Below are 20,135 nucleotides of genomic sequence, written 5' to 3' on the forward strand. Positions count from 1 at the left end.
TTTGTCTTGCCTTGTAAGCTCTACAGCACCAGGACTCGTTAAATGGGTGTCCAGCGCCTCAGAGAAGGTAGGTCTGTAAACGGGGCTACTTGCAATTGCTCCTGCAAGGCAAACAAGCAAGAGCATGAACAGAGACACTAGGAGCGGCCCTTGCATTCAACTAACCAAAAAAGCAAAGTTGAGGTGAAATTCAAAGCCCTGTCAAAGAATTCAGATGATCACGCAAGGGCTAGTGGCATCCAGAAATGCCACAGAGAGGCTTCAGTTTCCTTTGTACTGTTTTCAGCTGCTCCGAGTACGGGTTCGTTTTTGACCTAACCCGTCTGTTTGCTTCTGCATCTCAGAGACCGCAGAAATGTGTGCATAGCAACGCGTCGGAGAGAGGGAACGCAACTGCCCTGGGATCATGTCCGTCTGAGCTGCTGCTGGCATACAAGTCCTCTCTTTCATTGAATAAATGATATGCTAATAGCATGCTAACCCTCCCTGCACAGATGCAAGAAGTGGCTGGGGCCAGGCCCTCTGCGAAGGGAGAACACAGGGGGCCGTTCAGGTTTGCTTTTTCTTTGCAGTATTGACTTTTCCTATTAAGTTACGCCGCCTCCACTTTTAGTGATGGAGTGATTGCCAGTTCGGCTACCCACGGTGCAGCTCCTGTTGTTCTCTGTCAGCCAGCTGAGCCACCAAGGAAGAGCAAATGGCAGGTTTCACCATTACAGACAGGGATGGGCGGCGAGAGGTACACAGGGTGACATCTCAGCACCTCAAATTTCACTTCTCTGTTTCATCAAGTTCAAGGCATTTGTCCCTCACACTCAAGGACCTTCATAGCTCTGCTCTGTCTGGTCAGCTCTGGTCCCTCATCAAATTGCTCCTGTCTCTCCGTTATGAAAACCAACTTTATCCCATTTTTGTTTATATTTTCCATGATGCTGCTTACAGTTTACATCTCACTCTGAATTCAGCTTTAATGTTACTATCTTTTTCTCTTTGAAATTCCTCTTGAAGACCTAATTCTCACGTCTTTTGCAAGAAATGAGCCAATACAGTCTGAATGGGGTGCAGGGCAGTCCTATTTTTTTTAGAGTGTTAGATATTGCAAAGATTCCATAAATGTCCTGATTTTCAGATCTTTCACTATAGCTGAATAAAATTCTCTCAGCTCTCAGCCCATTGAAAATGAGACTGTTCATGTATGTAGAATTATGTGCATTTTGAATGTCTATTCCTTTTCTACTCAAGTTATGCTGTTTTCCTTTTTATGCTGTAAGAAATTTCAGGATGAAAATGCCTTAATAGATTTGAGATGTCATCAAAACATAAATAAAGGCTTTGGTCATGGAAGATCACATTTATGCAGAATTGCTTAAAGGATGTTTGATTTTTTTTTCTTTTATAGAAGCAAATTGGCTAAAATGTGACCTTCACTCTGAGTATGTAGGATGATTTGAACAGAGGTTGAGATCAGCATTTGAAGGTATTTTAACAAGTCCTTCCTTCATTTTGAGTACTATCAAGTATCATTTTGAGTACTATTGAGTAAGTGGGATCAAAATGTCATTTCCAAATCTGAGTACAGTGGAATCTAACTCAGATTGAAGTTAAGTGATTGTCTTCTTCAAAGATATCTCTTCCTGTTAGGACAAAATTTCCTGAATGACCTGAGTCCAGACAAGTTTTGTATTTAGCAGAGTGGAAAAGACTAATTCTGCATTTCCCCAGCACAGGCATGTTTGTGGAGCAAAGCTAGAGAGCATGTCAATGATTTGGGAACCTAAGGATATGCCTCTTTTCTAGGAGCCTAAGTATCAGTGAGACCTGATGTTTAGTGCTTCCTCAATACAAGCCTGTCGAGAAGTGAAAGCCTGCATGGCGTTTTGTGAGAAACATTGCTGGATCTTAGCACGAGGCCATTGGTGAAATAGCCAAGTGGTGACAAATGCACTCAGAGTTCATACCCCAGCGCTAGGGAAAAGTCTTTGGGATGTTGTCTCGAAAAGAAACTAGTGGTGAGTCATTGCTTAAGTTCTGAGTCACTGAATCAATTAACATATGCTTTCTCTGGGGTACAGAAAATACTGATGGGCCCCCATGCAATAACATTCAGTAATCATCAAGGGCAGAACACATGCTCCAAAATTTATCACTCCACGTAATTTCACCCTCCGTAGAGGCCAGACGGTGGGGAGAGGAGGTGGAAGCCAGCAAAAGATCATGTAAATTCATTCTGCAGTGTAAAATACAATATCTGCCCTATGTGGCAGGAATGCCAGCTGCTACTTATTTTTTAGATAAAATGAGATGTAGATTCTGTCTTTGCGAGTTCCTACCACAGTTTGTCAGATCATTCAGTGAGTTTCATTAGTTCAGAGTTTCACTCATTCAGTAATTTCCATAGTTCTTTAAATTGTTAAGATGCAAAGAGGTAAGGCAAGCAGAAATAGGGCTAGACACTAAGAAAGTACAGCTCTGGAAAACACACCAGACTCATTTTGGAGGTGTATGTCTTTCTTTCAGACAGGAATTATTTCACATTTTGAGACAACTCAGGAAGAATAGCAATTCAAATAATGGAACAACTGAATTGGTGTACAAATATACTGCTGTATTTGTACATGTTTTGATCTTAGTGGTTAGCCCAGGACTGTAGACTTTCTAGTTTTTTTTCGTTTGAGGACAAATGTAGGATATGTGTTGGACATTTTCTTGTCTGGAAACCTTTCTGTACACAGATCTTTTTGTTTCTGTCCTACTTCACTGCACAAATAGAAATAAAAACTATTGGCAATTGTTCAAATTAAAGACAATTAAAGGCAATGAGAAGTCTCAGCCCACAAGAAGTCTGGCTTTCAGCTGCATGCTAAGGTCATGTTCATTGTTGGTCCCTTCCTTTCTACTCTCTTTTTCCTTTGGGACTGCAGGTCTACAAAGCAGACCCCAAAACGGAAGTCTTGTTCATGCCAACCCTTTCCTCGTGCTGATATTCATATGATGGTGGCACGTACTGGAGCTCGATGGGTGCCAACTAATGTGCATTACCCAAGTGCATATTGTGCTAGGCTCTGGGGTCAGTCTTTGAGTACGGGCAGATGTCTTTGGACTTTGACCTCCACCTTCCCGAATCTTACCATTAACAGTAAACTATGTTCCAATCTATCCTCCTAATCAAAGCAATGGGCTTTGTAGCTCTCTGCTCTTCCTGAAACTGGGAGGGTGAGAAGAAAGGAAGTCCTGGGAGATGGTGGATGTGTGGAAGATCTTGCTGTAGAGCAGGACTCAACCAGCAGGCTTGCACACCCAAGGGAATGAGATGTGTGTCAAGTGAAGACTGACAACCACATTTTACCCCAAATTATATAATTTTTCAAAAAATTCTCAGTTTGTGGTGCCATGAAGAACTAGATGTGAAGGTTTTTTTCACCAGTTTGTTTTGGAGAGTGATATGAGATCTTAGCTTCAGAGACTTTAAAAGATGCACAAAGTCCTTTCAAAATTCCTCTGGTGCTAAGGGAAACCACATAGGCTACAGTAAGCTCTTTACTCAGACGTGATGATGTAAAGATCAGGAATTGTCTCCCCGTTGAATGTACCAAGGGTATATGGTCCTGGAGAGTGCATCCTGACATCATGTCCCTCCTTGCAAACACTTCTGCATGCCTTCTAATCCTTTTCCCACCCAGAGGGACTGCAATTATGCCATCTCTTTGCACAAGGTGGTTTTGATGCTCAGGTATTTCTGGCCAGTAAAGGCACTGTAATTTCTTCTGTCACAAAGATACATGACAAGAACATCAATAGAACTAGATCAGGTGATTAGCAGAAAAGTCTCCAGCTGTTCTCAAAGATCTCCATCTGTCCTTTTCTGTCTTCAGCCCTGTAACACACCCTGCAGCTACTCAGAGACAAGCTCAGCCACCTGTCCATCAAATCCTGCATAACAGCATGAAACCAATAGCTATCCTGTGGACACGACTGTCCCCAGCAAGTCACTTGCTCTCTTCCATTTCCAGTTTTTAATTTCACAATGTCTGTGATGTGTGAGGAAGTGCTAAAGAGACAAAACCCAGTAAGTTCAGTAGCAGATCACCCAAAACTTCTTAATCTCATCTGGCTAGCAGAAGAGGGGTCTATATATGTCTCTATTGTGTGCCATGTGTTATGCAGACATAAAGACAGAAAAATAAATGTTTCTGTCCCAGAAGTAGATCAGCATCATCTGGGGGAATGAACATAGTGAGTCAGAGAGCAGGAGATTTCATTAAGTGAGAGTGGAAACAAGGAAAGGAAAGAAAAGTCTGGAGATGGTTGAGGAAGAAGTGTCAAGAACTTTTTGTATAGTGCAGATGTAAACTCATGTGCCTCACGTATCATCAGGTTGGTGGTGCTAATAGCAAGGAAATAAAAAGGAATCTGTTTGTGTTGCACTATGTTGCAATTAGTGGGGTGTATCTAAGCACATTATTGCATATATATTGCATTATTGCAGAAGTAAGAGACAGGTTCATTACTCTGATTAGTACTGAAATGCGAATGCAGACCCCTCAGCCTGGCTTGTCTTTTACAAATGGTTGGCCTTTTACTTGAGAAAGTAAAGGCTAACGTTAAAAAGAAGTTTAAAAGCCTAATGGCTTATTTCTCTTAGTGTTTTGTATTGTACTGGAAGAGCTAGGAAGTATTTTATGTTGGAGTCTGATACTATGTTGCTTTGCAGAAAGTATTGTATAAGAATCATATTCCACAGCTGTTACAGAAATAACAGGCAAAATAGAAGCCCCTTGTGTATTTATCCTTACTGGAATTTAACCAGAATTCCAAATAATTTGCCACAGCTTGATACTCTTGAAAAGCACCATTGCATTTTAATGACTGATAGCCAAACAGCAAAGACGCCAGCACAAACAGTAAGCAACAATAGCCATTTTCCTGCCCTTCCCTGTGCTGCCACCTGCTACACAATAGCTCTCATTCCTGTGGAGCCAGTCCAGGACGTTCAGAAACTCAGAAGTACAGCTTAACATTTTATTTTTCAAATGCGAACCAAGGAAAAGGTGGAAAGTCTCAGGCGGTGACTGTGCTTTTAAGTAAACCTCCACACATTTCCTGCCATAAGTGAGGGCCTCCAGCAATTGGAGGAAATAACTTGATGTCTTTTCAAAGCAACACTAACTTTGATGAAATATCTCTTTAAACTCCATATTACTAACCAAAGGAATGAATCTGCGTTCTTTGAGGCCAGAGAAATCTCTTTCCCAGGAAGAACTGAATACAAAAGAAAAGGAAAACTGAGTTCCTGTGTCGGAATGTCCCTGATCTTGTTTACTCAAGATGGTGGGCTAAGAATGCAAGAAAAGACAAAAGTTCCTATAAATTAAATGCGAATTTGATGTAAGAGGTTGTTGGAGCAGATCTTTTGTCTTTGAGGAGTGTGATTCAGCTGCTTTTTGTCATTCAGTTCCCGCTTCAGTTTTAAGGCCATATTTAAATAGTCATAGGACTACTTGGGCTCAGACAGTCTGCAATTGTAGAATAACCATTTAGAGGTATCAGGGTAGGCTAGAGGTAGATCAAAAGACCAAGCAGCACTAGAAAGGAGTGTGAGTTCTGCGGGGCCACTCATGGGCCAGTCAGTGAGCAGAAACCTGCAGAAATGAGAAAGAGTCAGGACCAGTTTTCCAGCTTGCATGCCTCCACACTCCAGCTACAGCATTGAGGAGAACCACATCCAAGACTCTGGCAGTAGCTTACTTCCTCCTGGAGTAAGAGGACAGCAAAAGACATGGCTACATAAGTGAGAAACAATAGTCAATTGTTAGACCATTTCTTTGTAGTCAACTGCTGGTGCAATTTAAACAATAAATATTATTCCTTACATAGTTGTGCAGACAACTGGATTCAAGCATTATTAAAACATTGGTAATTGGAAATGTTCTAAATCCATGGCTTCAGATCAAAATATTTTGAGGTTTTAAAAGCAAAAAAAAAATACATTTGAAGTTTTTTTTATTTTGTTTTACTTTTATTTATTCATAAAACTGGAGATTCAGTGTTTTCAAGCTTTTCTTCTCAAGGCCCAGGACCCAAAATATTCTTAACAAGAAAGTTCAGATTGTTGTGTAGTCATGCCACTCCAGCACTTGGAACTTGAAAAAGGTACTGTATTTCACAAGACACTCAGAGCAAAACTGAATGCTATTGTTCTCTGACTCTTGCCTTACATTTTTATATTTTGCTACCAAAACAAACACAAAGTGCCTCGAGAAATGTGTTTCTTGTGAGCTGCCATATGAGCAGAAAATATTGATATGTTTACATCTTTTGAAGTAAGGTTATTTAAACAGCTCAAATCTTGGCTTTAAAATTGCTAAGATCTCTAGTGATGATGTTTTTAGTATATTCAGTCCATGCTGTAATTCAGCATGTTAATACCAATGTTGATTAATCAAATTATACATTTTCCAAAGGTGGTATAAAGAAGCAATTTCACCTTATACATTTCAGTGTCTTATCCATGGGGCACTTTTCTCAGGGGAGTTAGCCACACTTACAGCAGAAAAGCGCAGTGTCTACGTACAGTCTACGTACTACAGGCCAATCTGACTGTTCCTTCATGAACTGTGTCAAATGCTACAATCTACAGTAGATATACAGACATGCCAGGCTGATGTGTTGTAGGGCTCACCAAATGAGGATGATAACCAGAAGTCATACCACAGATTAATGGGATTGGCATTATTTTGCTTTTAACACCAAGATGCGCAGTTTTGACCCGTATCTCCAAAAATGAAGAATTGCCTTGAAAAGCAGTTTTTGCATGGCATGAGCCACCCATAGCTATTTTACAAGCTTTGCCTTTATTTCTTTTCTGATGCTACTGATGAATCACTATTATTTTTAGAGAGCCACACACTGCGTATTGAAAAATGAACAGATAACACTAATTTCCATGTAAGTATTTAATCTGAGCAGAGGTGACAGAACTGGGTTCATGCTGAAGTCTATGTTCCCAGAATTTAAATGAACAACAGCACTTTGCAGCCTGTTCTTGACAGAGTTTATTTCCTTAGAGTCCTGCCCTTTTCATCCCTAAGAAAAAAAAAACAAAACAAAATAAATAAAGAAAAGGACTCACAAAGTCAATCACTGTTATATGAGTTTTCTGTTAAAAGATGTATAGTCACCCCTCTTATTAAAAGTCAAAGCAAAAAAGAACATGAGCAAAGTAAACACTAGCTGCATGACTTCCTAAAGCCTGCTTTTGCATTCCTTTATCTTTTCCAAAAATTGCCAGGAAAGAAACATCAAAATTAACACAGCAAAGATACACTTTTCTGTCCTTAGACCTTCATTACTACCAAAGAAATACAAAGTTGTCAGTAACGCCCATGTTAAGTATTCCAGGACATATCTAACATACAACGGCCCAATGGCATAATGGCCATGAAGTCTACAACTGTACAGTATACAACCAATACGTCCTGTACCCAGGGCCCCTTTCAGCTGTTCAGTCTAGTTCTAAATTGTCAAAGCTTTTCCATTGTCTAGTCTGTATAATAATTGTTCTGCTTAGCCTGGCATGGAAAGTAGTTCATGGTAAAGTTCCATATTTTTTGATCTGTGATTCTGAGAGCTTGTTAAATGGTCCTGAAAAAAAAAATCCTGAAACATCCAATACCAGCAATGAAGAAATTCCCTTTCTGTTGCATTTTTCCTTTCTCTGTCAGCAATATAAACTGAGAATGCCTTCTTTAAGTTCAGTGTAAGCCAAGCCAGACCCACCGTGTGTGAACTCAGACCCACACAGACTAAGAGCAAATGACATATTGGCAGTTGGTGGTGTCCCAGCGTCTCTCCTGGAAGTGGGGACCACCCTACTCCAGACCCATGCACAGTGCAGCAGAGAGCAGCTAAAGTCCTTGTGTTTTTAACCTTGAGCCCAAGGCTGCAGGACCTTGAGGTTAATGTATAGGTGAATAGGTATTGTCCAAACATTATGAAACAGCTAGCTGGCCATGGTCAACAAGAGATGTGCACAAACTTTCTCTCCCCCTGTCCTGGGGACACCGTGCTTCCCTAAAGGTGACCCTCTGTTCAGCATGTCTCATACACTGCTTCTATGCATGAGAAATGCATTCGCCACAGCATCTAGGTGGGACTGACTCATCTCCCTAACTTTAGCAACCAAAAAGAGTGCTAGTCATATAGATACCATCAGCAGTTAACGAAAAGAGCTCAACATCTCAGAAAGGCAATTCATCTTGTCTTGAGCAGCTTAGACTAGCACGTAATTTTTAGATGGCTACATTCAGATGAGAAAAATACTTAAGGACCTTTTCTTAAGGATCCTTAAGGACCATTTTTTAAAAGGTAAATCAAAGGGTTACCTAGCAATGACGTTACAGGTGTAGAGGCTCCTAGGAGAGTTAAGCCCCCGATTGAGTTGTGCACCCCAAATTTGTAAATGTGACTCATATTTCTAGATCTACAGGCTTATAAACTCCCTCTGCTTCAGGGTTGTGGTTCAGAGCCTTAGAGTTGACCAAGATATACTTGCTACATCAGGAAGCCTGGACCACATATTCCTTATCTGCATACCTGCACCCTTATGGCTTTTCCAAAACCCACAGCTCTTTAAAGAGTATAAAAGGGAAATACGTGCTTCTCTTTGCATCCCGTCCTATCACTTACACTCATGATAAAGAAAGCTTTAAAATCAAATCAGATCAGAAATATGTTAATGCAAATAATAACACAAGGTACAAGCCAATGGAGAGTCAGAACCAAGAAAACAGCATTTTAAATGCAGAATCTTATAGCATATGAATATGTTTCAATACTAAAAAATATTTTTGAACTTCAGTAGAAAGATTCATCAGTGAAATGTGGGTGGGTTCCCTTCATCCAGTTTGTTGGATGTAAATATGATGAAAAGGGGGGATGCTGTTGCAGGCTCCACTGATTCTTGATATCAAAAGAGAATGGTCACAAGGGTGTGCAGTGGCTTGCCTATGTGCTTCGATGAACTGTGAAAAGGTGAGTACAAGTTGCCATGGCTAGGCAGAGGGATGGCTGTGTTAGGTCCTCAAGGAGGACACAACTAGATCTATGTGCATTCCTTTGTCACCCTCCCTGCTGTAAAAAGGTCACATCATCCTGATCCAGCTGATGAACTGCAAACTGTGCTGCACAACGCAGACAAAGAGCTGTTGTGGCATTAGGAAGTCATCATGCATGATGGGCAATGTGAGCACAGAGACATTTGCAAGCACAAGAAACGGGCATAGAGGTGAACTCATGTGAAACTCAGCCTTCCTAAAGAGCTGGCACAGGCCTCCAGCCTCCAGCACTGCACATAATTAATTTAGAAAATCAGTGACTTCGGACTTTCAGCTTTTATTAAGACAGCAACAGAAACCAACAAAATGCACAGACTTCTGGGGCAGGCTTTCTCTTCCAGGTTAGACTTCTGTAACATCAGCTACAGATCTGAATGAGTTGGCTAGGTTATCCCTGTGGCAAGCAGCGGGAAATATGTACCTTGTAGGGTGGGAGTCATCTTATCCTAAGATGGATGTTTAAAACAGAGCAGATGCAACTGCTACAAGGTGAGTCTAGATGACTAGCTCAGAAGTAGACATCTACAGAATAGACATCTGGAGTTAAGTGAAGTTAATCCCATCCTTATTAATATGGACATATAAGAGTTTAAAAGTGTTTTTTTAATGGCAATAAGAAGAGAATTTGTAATCTGGTAAATGTATGAGAGTTAAAGGACATGCTCTTAATTCAAAAAAATTTATCCAAAGCAATAGCGGACGATGAAAGAATGAATGAAGAAGTACATTATTCACAGCAACCCATGTAAGGGACAAAGAGAAAAGACTACCTTGCATGTTCTGACTGGCAGCACTGGATTGATTGCATATACCTCTTCTGTCCAGTATATGATGATAAGTGTTCCTAATTAAGCTGTGGATCTAAAAAATTATACACTTAACCATGTTTCCAGTAAATATATTTCAAAATCTGTTTTTATTTTCAATGTCTCTGCATACCAAAATTGATTACTGATGCCATTGAGTAGATCCAGCCCTGCATTCTTCGTTAAGTAAATTTGCACCATGAGTAACCTTTGGACAAAATTTTTTGTTCACTGCTTTATACTAAACAGAGGAGGAATAGCAATGAATCAGTTTGCAGTGAGTAAGAAGGATGCAGCAACTATCCCTGCTACTTAAAGAAGATGGAGATCAAAGCTCTTTCAATTGCTTTTGTTGGCTACCAAAATTTTATTTTTATTTTGTTTGTAGTAATAATTTGCCTGCACAGAAGCAAACAGAAAAAAGCTCAGAAATATTTCTTGGTCACTGTAGCAGTTTGTCCCTATTTCATTGAGTCCTATATCCTTTTCCAGCCTCTCTAACCTGTTCAGGGAACTCTTTAATATTGAGATGTGTTTCCTGATCTGAAACTACAGTCTTCTGAGAAACCGCATTTACTGACCCCATTCTAGGCTGCACATCTGTTGCATCCCCCACTCTGGAGCAGAGCAGATATTTCACCACTTTTTGCATAGTTTCCCTGTGCTTCTGATATGAGCAGAAGCTCTACTGAACTGTCTGTCCAAGCTGTTAAGCTAGCTATATAGCAGATAAGCTTCATTTTTTACATCTTTATTTTAAATACCTGCCTTAACAGATACTCGTGACTTTAAATGAGCATACTGGAGTGTGAATTTAACACTGACTTGCCTTCTCTTACTCTCTAAGGACTTGCTCCTGTTTTCAATTTGCCTCTGTTACGAGGCTTGGCCCCAGAGTGAAATCTTATTTTACGTAAGGATTCAGACCTCCCCTGGAGCTTTGGATCTGTGTCAAATTCAAAATCGTCAGAAGACTGTGCTCTGAATCTGGTATATTTGTCCTGCAAAACTGTAGAAATGACAATGGATTATTTTATATTGCAAGATGAGTGCCATTCAGAATGATTGATATCCCTCATAAAACTTATCTCATGAGATTCTCACCATGTAAATGCATTTTATTGGCTGGATTCTGAACTTCCAAAATAAGTTTGGCTCCTTACATTTTTTTGTGTTTTAGTCATCCAAGTTATTAAAAACACAGATAAGAAAACATATTTCAAAATGATAAGTTTTATCTTAGGGATGTCCCTTGTGATTGCTAGTTTCTTGGCAGTTTACTGTTGGCTTATTTTTCCTGATTAACAAGCTTTGTAGTCCATTGGAACAGAAAGTTTTTGATTAAAAAATGCATTCAGCTTCTAATGGCCCCAATAAACACGGTAACTCCCCCGATTCATCATCTCCATTGTTATCCCTTCTTGTAAAACGCAGTAGCAGCTCATTCCTCCAAGCCATTGGCAAAGAATTCACCCTGGATCAAGAGGAAAGGTGACCTCCGGAGAAGGTAGTCACTCACCGGCAGGCAAAACACCATCACCAAGAGCAGTCTGCACCAGGACACAACTCTGCTTGTACTTACTGGAAGGGAAGTCCCAAGAGCTAACACCGTTAACAGCCCCCCAGAGACCACAGAACAGGGACTCTTGCTCTCTTAACTGCAAAGTTAACCCAGTAAATGGCTTAGGACAAACAGCCACCCTAAATATTATCAGTGCTCACTGTAATAAAATGCTCTTCCATTTGCCTCCTAGAAATTCATTCGGAAAGTGGGTGTTTGTAGAGAGATTTCTCCTTTTCCTGTATACATTCATTTTTTTTTAATTCCCTTTAAAGGTTTTGCTGCTAGCTTAAGTGGCAGATTGGTTATTCTTATTAAGCTGAAACACCAGATATGGTGCATAAAATTGGATCTATATAGCATCGATGATACTGCAGCTCTGCTTTAACATCAAGGGGTACATAATATGAGAGGATTTTAATTAAGTTTCTTGTAACAGTCTGTGTGAGGTGAGACAAGTGGTTAGAAATGTCAGTTCTTTGACATATTCAGCCCAGCTCCAAACGAAAAATGAGGAGAGTAGTATGACAAATATCTTGTCAGTTCAAAATTAGTAGACACTGTGTTTGCAGTTTTATGAAAGAAAACCTTAGTCAATAAGAGATATTCTTCTATTGAACAACAACAACAAAAAAATCAGAAATGAGATTTTTTTAATCTCAGAAAAATCTCAGTTACAAATGTTCTGTCCCACTCTGGACATTGAATGCTTGCTATACTATGCAGGAACTTTTGTCTAATGAATTAATTAAGTAATAATTAATAGCCAGCTGGTGGCAGTTGGCAAACACAGCCTTTGGCTCTTAACACTGGTTATAATCCTGAGATTTATACTACCAAAATCAACAGAGCACTTTTCCTGGCTGTTCTGCTGTGCCAGGTTGTAGGGCTGCTCCTCTTCACACTGCTGTTGGCAATTCTGGAACTTCATGGCAAGTTTCACAATTGTAGGTGTAAACTGCTGCTCATTCTGCTTGTGCAAAATGGCTTGGAAATGCAAAGTGAGAGCAGAGAAAGGTGCAGAAACCAGGTGGCAAATTTAAAGATGTAATTGTTTACCTGCAAAAAAGGTTCTCGTGATTTTTTAAGCATTCTCCTGAATGCTGCAAGTGTGAGGTGGGCAACATGGTAGCTTTGTCCCACAGCATGCAGGCAACCGCCTCCATGCCAGCTCCCCTCCAGCACGCACACTGGTACCACATTGCCGTCCCACTGAGTGAGTGGCTCGAGTTGTTTCATGCTGACTGTGATCCTGTGGAGATACTTGGAACCTGCGAAAGGAAAAGACGTAGCAGTGGCCTCCACCCTCCTGCCATTACAGAGATATCTCCTGCTGGGCAAGACACTTTGAGATGGAAAAGTGAGGAAATGCTGTGCTCTAGCTTTGGGAGCCTAATGGCTTAAAAGAGCTCCAGAGGTACCTGAATTAGGCCTGCTCTATGGTATCAAGAGCGCCAGCCAAACGCACAGATAAATTTGTAAAGTTTTTCACAAGTCAAATGTAACTTGCAAGGTCCCTCTCAATCATCTTCGAAGGTCATGGTGATCAGGAGAGGTGCCTGAAGACTGGAAGAAAGCCAATATCACTCCAGTCTTCAAAAAGGGCAAGAAGGAGGACCCAGGGAACTACAGGCCAGTCAACCTCACCTTGATCTGGCTTCTGCCATTTTTCCATTTCCTTGAAAATGTAAAATACTGCAGAGGCTGTTTACTCTCCTTTGTTGAAGGCTCTGCTTCTATTACACATTAAAAAACACATTTCATACAGTTGGGAAGGGAGGGAATGTCGTGGCAAAGGAAAGATAACCTCCTTCTAGAAGACTAAGGCAAATGGAGACTAAGAAGAGGTATGCATTGATTTGTCCCACTTAACTACAATATCAGACCAATTAAAAGTCTGTTTGCTTAGGGCTGTATGGGTTTATATTGTAGCTTTGTTGCAACAAGCGTGCAGTACAGGTTAATGCACTGTTCAATAGTGGGTGTCAGCTGAGCAACGGAAAGACATTAATGAAATGTAAGAAATTTAAAGTAAAAAGGCAACTGATTACATGCCTGGAAACAATGACTGAGTAGAAAGTTTTAGAAAATCTAGCCAAGTATAACTTGATGACAGTGCTAGGGGACATTAAAAGTATCTACCATACCAGTACATATAAGTTGAAATCTCAAAGGGAGAATAGGCCATGAGGTAAGAGTATGAGTAATAGGATGAAGCTATGCAAGGGAAATTTTAGGATGAGTTACAGGAAAAACTAATTAATTCCACTGAAGTATTTTAGACTCAGAGGCTCTCAAAGGAAGCAGGAAAATCCCCAAATTTTTGTCACCTGAAAGCAAATGATTAGACATTCTAGCCAGTAGATGGCTGACACCAGTCCTTCCTGGCCTCTGTGGATTACAGTAGATATCTAACAGTACACTTTTATCAACTCAACTTGCCATGAGCCTACCTGTCTAAAGGCTCAGACTAGATTTTCCAAGGTATCTGCAAGCCTAAAGAAATGTGGAGCTGCCTGGTGTTTTTTTTAAAAGCACCTTAGAAGAAGAATTGGGTGTCCTATCTGCCTTTCTAAGCTCCTAAATATCTTTGAAATGTAATCTCTAGTGCAAAGATGAAGAGAGCATGTGAGTATCATTAAATCAAACTTTCAATGAATAAAATTATCCTGTGGCAAACAAACCTTTAGGGAGAGGATGAACAAAATACCATACTGTAAATATTACTTTGGAACTTCTGGCAGTTTCTGGTATGATAGATCATTGCTATCATATAAAATAATAAACAGTGCATTTCAAATCGCAAAGACTACTTTCCAGTTTATCTTATCAGGTAGGTAAGATTAGGAAATGGCCAACTGGGATGGTACTCTTCGTTGTCTGTGAATGATGGAAAAGACAACATTCCCAGGTGAATAGGATGGCGAAATCTGCACTGTGTCAGAAAGCAGGAAGATATGTTTGCAGAAGCAGTAGAAAAAAATATAGTGAGTTTAAAACGATCAGCAAAAAACACCTCCAGCACCTCCCAGCAGATTAGAGAAGGCCTTACTTTCTTCCTTTAGCTGTCCTCAAAGACCGTCTCTAAATTATAGCATAGAATGAGGGCACTGCGGCTCCCTGGACAAACTTCAGGAGCTACTGTCGAGTGGACCCTTCCTTTCTCATTCTAACACCAGGAGAAGGGGAAGTGGCAGCAACAGCTCCCAGTCCCTTTGCAGCCCTCCTAGTGTTACACCGTCTTGGTGCAATTCTTTCCTCTTCCCGTAACAACTCATTTCTGCCTGCTACTTTCTTAGCAGTTGACTTCCAACACCAGGGAGATATAAACAATTTCTTCTTATTCCCGTTTGTGGTAGCATGTATTTCTGCTGCTGTCCCTTCACCCTTTGGCATGGCTCAGAGAGATTTTCTGCCAGGAGCTCAGATTCCAGAGCACACCTGCAACAGGCTTTGTAAAGTCTGGTGGCATTTTTCTTTATAAATGCCCATCTGACTTTAAAATTACAGCCTTAGAAGTATGTCACTGAGACCTCCGTAGAAGTCAGTGCATGGCCACACAGTACTAATTAATCAAGTTCTTCTGCTCTGGGTGGTTTAAGTCAGTGTATTCTTTTGCAGATGATAGATCAAGTGCATGGGCACTTTCTAGGCTCAGCTGAGATGCAGTTAACTGCTAAGCAACAGAAACTCCACTAATTTCTATCTATTTTAGGCTCCTAGGTACTCAACTTCTTTTGAAAATATAACTTGGAACATGAAGTTACTCAGGTGCTTCAAAAAGTTTTGCTGTGTCTCTGTGTATTTTATGGGCTGCTTTGAAAGTCTTGAATATTTATAAAACTACTTTTAAGATCGTTTGCAAGTCATAGGAATTTACAAGCTCACTAGGTAACACACTTCAAAAGGATGGGATTTGATTTAGAGACTGAAAATTATTTGTAAGTTATTTCTAACCTTTTAATTAAATTTTCAAGACCTGGAGAAAGTCATTATCATGTTCATCCTATCAAACCTACTTCAAGCTCTGTCTTTGCCTATTATTGAATTTGGAGCCACTTGGACAGTTAATAATTGATTTAAATTCCCCAAAAGACTGAGAATAAAAATTCCAAATTAGATTCTCAAGAATAAACCCTCAGCCATTCAGGTTTTGTGTATAATTACATACTGCATTTTAATTTATGATGTGAGAGTTATGGTATTTCATTCTACTACCAATTAAAATAATGGAATAACTCCTGTAGGAGTGGTGAACACTGCTTATGTTCTGATCTCAACTCTAATTAGGAAAAAAATAGGACTTAGAAAAGTCCTCCCTTCAACACCTGCCAGAAAGGCATATCCTAATATGCATAAAACATCTGGTGCAATATGTCATTCTTAACATCTGTCACCTGTCTTTACCCAAACCCTAAACAAAGATACACTTTTTCCAATAATCTCTATTTCTAAATATTTCCTTTCACATGCTGCTTCTAAACTATTCTTTCCAGGTCCAGTTCCAGATAGAAACATAAAATTTGCCAAACAGGATTAGAGCTGTGGCATGTCTAGTCTAACCACAGATGTACCTATGTAAATACAAATGAAGGAAGAAAAAATGAAGCAGAGGGTCTCTTTGCTCTTGCAGGGAATCAGCTGAAGCAGAACATCTGAATAATGTTACTATCACAGCTTGCATATGTTGGAATGTCTATTGCATTGTTGCTTATTTTGTGACTACTGTGAGTCTGATCCTCCAATGTCTTGCATTTGCATGAGCCTATGTATATATCTAACCTCTTCACATACTGATGGAAGGGCTCCTCTATGGCAGGAGAAATAGTACTGAATCCACACTGCAGGAAATGCTTGGAACAAGCCCATGTTCATGGACACAGGATAATCCAAACAGGAGGCAAAAGGTCACGGGAAACCAGGCGCCACCACTTCCACTACTTGTGGAATTACTTGTTTATATATGGTTTCCGGGTGAGACAGGAAATATTGTAATATCTCAGAATTGATTCTTCCTTTGGCATTTCAAAGTTGAACTGGGAAAAGAAGTTTCTGGAGTCCTCCATCCCAATTTCATCAATGCTATAGGGGCATATCCAGCCTGAGCTGAACTAGGGAATGAAATCACAGAATCACAGAATGGTTGAGGTTGGAAGGGACCTCCGGAGATCATCTAGTCCAACCCCCCTGCTCAAGCAGGGTCACCTAGAGCACATTGCACAGGATCGCGTCCAGGCGGGTTTTGAATATCTCCAGAGAAGGAGACTCCACAACCTCTCTGGGCAACCTGTTCCAGTGCTCTGTCACCCTCACAGTGAAAAAGTTTTGCTCATGTTCAGATGGAAGTGTCTGTGTTTCAGTTTGTGCCCGTTGCCTCATGTCCTGTTGCTGGGCACCACTGAAAAGAGTCTGGCCCCATCCTCTCGACACCCTCCCTTCAGATACTTGTACACGTTGATAAGATCTCCTCTCAGCCTTCTCTTCTCCAAGCTAAACAGGCCCAGCTCTCTCAGTCTTTCCCCATAAGAGAGATGCTCCAGTCCCCTAATCATCTTTGTGGCCCTTCGCTGGACTTGCTCCAGTAGTGCCACATCCCTCTTGTCCTGGGGAGCCCAGAACTGGACGCAGTACTCCAGGTGTGGCCTCACCAGGGCTGAGGAGAGGGGGAGGATCACCTCCCTTGACCTGCTGGCAACACTCTTCCTGATGCACCCCAGGATACGGTTGGCCTTCTTGGCCACAAGGGCACATTGCTGCCTCATGCTTAACTTGCTGTCCACCAGCACGCCCAGGTCCTTCTCCGCAGAGCTGCTTTCCAGCAGGTCAACCCCCAACCTGTCCTGGTGACTGGGGTTATTCCTCCCCAGGTGCAGGACCCTGCACTTGTCTTTGTTGAACTTCATGAGGTTCCTCTCCACCCACCTCTCCAGCCTGTCCAGGTCTCTCTGAATGGCAGCACAGCCCTCTGGCGTATCAGCCACTCCTCCCAGTTTGGTATCATCAGCAAACTTGCTGAGGGTGCACTCTGTCCCTTCATCCAGGACACTGATGAAGAAGTTGAACAAGACTGGACCCAGTCCTGACCCCTGGGGGACACCGCTAGCTACAGGCCTCCAACTAGACTCTGCACTGCTGATCACAACCCTCTGAGCTCTGCCATTCAGCCAGTTAAGATGTGAAGAGATAGTACTACCATGGAGCACAGTGCAGAGGTCCTATGGTGACTGTAGTCCCTTAACCTTTCTCCATAACCTGGGATGGGCCTACACTGCCCTACCTTCAGTTTAACATCTGGGTTTCAGTCTGCTCCAATGCAGAAAAATGGCCTTCTTGGTTCAGGCTGAGTGCAGCAAGCCGCCTTCTTGTGTGTGTGTCCCTGAGCTGCTTTGCACAGGAGGCGGGCAGGTCCCAGTGCTTGGGATCCTGGAGAGATGGTATTTAAAACAGAGCATTGCATACCCACAAGATGCATGTTTGCAGGACGTCTGGCTTGTCTGACGATTCTGCTGGAGCAGAGGTTCCCAGTGATTGCTTCTCAGAGGTTAGAAATAATGAACAGACAGTAAATATTAAGAGCCTTTAACCTGCTACCAAATCAGCTTGAAATAACTGGGATTCCAGTTCCCTGCTTGAGTGAGCTCTGGACCACCTCCAGCAAAAAATAGTTCAAAAAAGATTTTTTTTCACTGGAGCAGGTTTGTTCTGTGAGTAGCACTGAACAGTGATGCTTGCACAAGTCGGTACTCTGAATCTCAGCTCTCAGATCACATGGTTACTGAAAGCATCTTCAGTCATAGGCACAAGTCTCTGGGTACCTGAAGGGCTCACAGGGCACCAGGAACTCCTCTGTGCCTTTCCCTCGGACAGTTTAACAATTCAAACAGTTTGTAACAAAAAGGAAGTGTGTCCCTGACGGATACAGGCCACGAGGTCCAAAGTATTTTTCTCCATTGGCCAGTTGGTGGAATCAGTCTCCCTTTTGTGACTTTTCTTCTAAAAAGACTTTCTAAATTCTTTCAGGTATCAGTTGTTTCTTCCTACCCAAATCAGAATGCTCTGATTGGCCCCAGAATATGGAAAACACAGAATACTTTTTTATGATAGGCAGTAGAGAGAATGGTAAAATGGCTAAACTGATACTCTGTTACACCAGGTTTGTTAGTGGAATTGCACTGAGTAGTTATTGTGTACAGTGGACTTATAAACAAATAAAATCGTATCTTGATAGGCTGATAACTGTGTATAACAGATGCTACTTATGTCTGTTCCAGGCTCACAACATCCATTTATCATGTTCAAGTTCCTGGCAAAAGAACATTAATTTAGAATATGATCAACCGAAAATAAGCCTGCAAGCATACACAAAATTGGATAGTTACTTTAAAGCATGAGAGATCTCCATGGCAATGTGCTTCATGGCAATGTGCTTCTGTTTCCTGTTCTTTCTCCTGTGTTTCTTCTTTATTCTAGTATGTCACTGATGAGTGCTTAGAGATCATGGGCCCACTGTTGATTTGACTCAGTGGTCCAGTTCTCATGGTGTAGACCCTGCTGTCTCATTCAGTAGAAATACCTGATCCACAGCCACTGGTGCAACAGGTAGCAGAAAGGACAAACTGGGTTGTTCTCTTTTCTGTTAGTTCTCTTTCCATCAGCATTAACACTTTTGATAAACCTTGGTGCAATACTCATAATTTCTTATAATAGATGTGTTGCATTTATTTTTATGTTCTTTCCCAGCTGGAAAGGCAGCTGTAAAGACTTGCACCGAGAGTCCAAAATTAAATGTACTAGGGAGAAGTTTCTTTTCAGGCTGCTGCAATCATACTTAGTCTTAGCCCTGGAAATAAGTATTGGCTATTACCTTTCTATATGTTTCCTAAATGATGTTAAAGATACAGCTGCAGCACTGGAATTAAACAGCGGAGGGAGAAGATGGCAAGCGCAGTCGGAGGAGCGTCAAGCTGATGTTAACGCAGCATTTCAGGGAATAGTTTAAGTATCTCGAAGCACAAGGAGTGAAAGGGGAAAACCGATACGAGGCGCCCCGACCCTGCCAAGGACACGCTCGCGTTTCCAAACGAAACAAGTAAACCCAGACCGTTTCGCTCCTGTGCCGGCTCCTCTCCCAGGCTGCGCCCGCAGCAAACGCTTCGGTTTTCACAGAACTGGAAAAGAAGCATTTCTCATGCTGCCGCCTGCCGCCGCCCCGCTCCGCGCTCGCCGCCCCGCGGGCCCCGCAGCCGGGACCCCCCCCGTCCCCCGTCCCCCGTCCCCGCACTCACCCGCCGGCCCCGGGCCGGGCAGCGCCAGCAGCGCCAGCAGCGCCGGCAGCAGCGGCGGCAGCGGCGGCAGCGGCGGCAGCGGCACGGAGCCGCCCCGCGCCGCCGGCATGGCCGGGAGGCCGGGCTGGGGGGGCTGCGCGCCCCCACCGCTGCCGGGGCTGAGCTGGGATGTGTCCTCCTGCCTCCCGCCGCTGCGGCTGGGGGGGGGGCTGTGTCCCCCCCGTTATGGCTGAGGGGGGCTGCATCCACCCGCCTCCGTATCGTCCCCTCCCCCCGTTATGGCTGCGGGGGGCTGTGTGGTGGGGCGGTGGGTCGTGTCTCCATCGCTCCCCTCTGGCAGCAGGTGGTGGTGGGGGGCTGTTATTTCCAC

General features: G+C 42.2%; 1 long non-coding RNA gene across 2 annotated transcripts; it reads right to left on the reverse strand.

Moving 5' to 3' along the window:
- Positions 1–6,065: 6,065 nt before the first annotated feature.
- LOC106490828 (uncharacterized) lies at positions 6,066–19,842 on the reverse strand. 2 transcript variants are annotated; one of them, XR_010883132.1, is made up of 4 exons: positions 19,766–19,821; positions 19,582–19,648; positions 12,540–12,751; positions 6,066–7,083 (listed from the first exon to the last, which is right to left on the reverse strand). It is a non-coding gene; the product is annotated as an uncharacterized lncRNA (long non-coding RNA). The 2 variants fall into 2 exon arrangements; XR_010883133.1 differs by lacking the exon at positions 19,582–19,648 and having other exon boundaries at positions 19,766–19,842.
- Positions 19,843–20,135: the final 293 nt, after the last annotated feature.

The sequence above is a fragment of the Apteryx mantelli genome, chromosome 1 (assembly GCF_036417845.1).
Source record: "Apteryx mantelli isolate bAptMan1 chromosome 1, bAptMan1.hap1, whole genome shotgun sequence".
Lineage (NCBI taxonomy): Eukaryota > Metazoa > Chordata > Aves > Apterygiformes > Apterygidae > Apteryx > Apteryx mantelli.